This window comes from Pteropus vampyrus, unplaced genomic scaffold (assembly GCF_000151845.1).
Source record: "Pteropus vampyrus isolate Shadow unplaced genomic scaffold, Pvam_2.0 Scaffold58, whole genome shotgun sequence".
In the NCBI taxonomy this organism is placed as follows: Eukaryota; Metazoa; Chordata; class Mammalia; order Chiroptera; family Pteropodidae; genus Pteropus; species Pteropus vampyrus.
The window spans coordinates 2,357,166-2,359,568 of NW_011888839.1; the positions used below are offsets into that span (position 1 = coordinate 2,357,166).

A 2,403-nucleotide genomic window follows, 5' to 3' on the forward strand; every position below is an offset into this window, starting at 1 on the left:
ACACAGAGTCTGCAGTGGTCGTTGCTAGTGGCATTAGGCTGGCAAACTACATAGGTCACTGTGCCCACCAGTCTTCCTTGATTATCTTAATGAGCAAACAATTCTGCTTTTGGTAGTTAGCATCATGAAAGTGCCTTTGCCTTTCAGATATTCTCCACTGCATAACGTCAAGTTACCAGAGGCAGATGACATCCAGTACCCATCCACACTTCTCCTCACTGCCGACCACGATGACCGTGTGGTCCCACTTCACTCCCTGAAGTTCATTGCCACCCTTCAGCACATCGTGGGCCGCAGCCGGAAGCAGAGCAACCCCCTGCTTATCCACGTGGACACCAAGGCAGGCCATGGGGCCGGGAAGCCCACAGCTAAAGTGATAGAAGAAGTCTCAGATATGTTTGCGTTCATAGCACGGTGCCTGAATATCGACTGGATTCCGTAAATGGAATTTCCCGCTCCCTCCTGACAGCCACAGAAAACCTCAAGGGCTTTCACACCGTTAAAACCGAGAAACCACTGGGCGTAATGCTTCCTTCCCCACATGAACACTATTCCTGCAGTCACAGACTGCAGTTGAACAGAACTGCTGTGGGAATCATTTTATCTTTTTTAGGCTTCTCCTTTTTAGCAAGCCCTTGGCGGTTTTTTTTTCCACCCTGTGCAGGCACGTTTTTTTTTAAAAAAAAAAAAGGCATGTTTGGATAAATAGCTAAATGGCAGCCAACACATTGTGAATATTAGATTGCTGAATTAAGAGTCGTAGTCAGGCATACTTCATATAACACCTCAGTGAAATTTGCTTCTATAATCATAACCAATATATCTCTAATTAAATGTGAGAACTGTTCTCATGAAAGAAGACTTCTTTGCAACAGTAATAAATGTTATTTAAGAATGGAAGCTTTATTTCTGGTTCTTTTGTGTTGAGGGGCAATGCCAGAAGGGCAGTCATTCTGGATCATGTCACTTTCCATAGGAATAAGCAGTTCGCCTTTCCATACAAGTTAGTTTCCAAACAATGAAGTCATAGAATGTTAACATATTAACCACTCAGTGAGCTGATAATCTGATCTGGGGCTCTCTTGGTTTGGATGCTTCCTTTTAAAAATCAATGGACCAAAAAAAATCAGGGGACCAGAAAGTAAAGATTATTCATCTATTTCTCTATCAATTTGGTTACAAAGTATGCCTGGAAATCAGAGTACTAGGATATGAAACTGAGACCACATGAGTGAACTATTCAGATAAATTTATCCAAACTTACCTTGAAGTCAGAAATTTCAGCATTTCTCAAGCTGTTTTTCCCCCATAGACCACTTCCTGGAAATAGAAAGTCATATTTAAGAAAAAAAGTTTGGGGTCCCCTGCCACCACCTCGAATCCTTAAGAGAAAGATATACCATTCCTCAGACCATTGTCCATAAAAAAAAATTAAGGCACTTTTTTAACATTACATGAAACTTTTCCTTTGGGCATCGGTTTGGAAATGTTGATCTAATTTCTGAAAAGAAAACTTTATTCTTTGTCTTGCTTCATCAGACATGAGGAAAATAATTAGTATGTTTTGTATGAAATATCTTAACCTTAAATATCTCAGAAGTCTTACTCTATTTCGATACTTTCCCAAGTAATTCCTTTTTCCAATTTGTACACATTTGTGCTTTCCTTTCAAGTTCTCTATATCTACCTACCAACCACGGCTGAAAGGTGGCTACATAGTTTGGCTTTTCTCTTCTAGAATCATGTTTCTATTACCATTTGTTTAAACACTATATAATTCCGCTGTCATTGAACATACGATTCACCATAACCCCCCGAGAAAGAGTATGCCACTAGCTAGCAGTGCATGCAGAGACTGACATCATCTACCCAGAGAGATGTGAGGTTATCTTTCCTGGTAGATGCTACTTACCTCTGTGTCCTGTGCTGTGGCCCTCTGCTCTGTCTTATGTTGGTCTTTGGTATTTGCGGGGCGTGCGGGGGCAGACCTGCACATGTGGTCTAACTGCCTCATCACAGGACCTTACTGAACACTAAAGAGCATTTGACACCTCAGTAAGATAAAGACACATTTAGGACATTTAATATGACACACCTGGAATATTCTAAAATTTTGCAATTAGTCATATTTCCTAATAACTACCACTAAAGCTTAGGCAGTTACATACAAATGGTGCTGCCAGTTTGGAAGTTTAAATTTCAACTAAGAAATCTTATCACCAATTTCTCCATGTTTATCAGACAATTTTACCAGCTTTGGAGAGTTCCCCAGGGCAAACCACATAGCCAATACCCAGAAAGGTTACAAAGATCCAAAGGTAAGTTAAGGATAGGTGGGAAAGCTGTGAGGGGTCGAACTGTAAGGGGATGGTCAGGCCTATGGGATGAGGACTGAGGCCAATG

General features: G+C 41.0%; 1 pseudogene; it reads left to right on the forward strand.

Moving 5' to 3' along the window:
* The first annotated feature begins 109 nt into the window (after nucleotides 1-109).
* On the forward strand, nucleotides 110-900 carry LOC111740109 (annotated as a pseudogene).
* The last annotated feature ends 1,503 nt before the right edge of the window (nucleotides 901-2,403 follow it).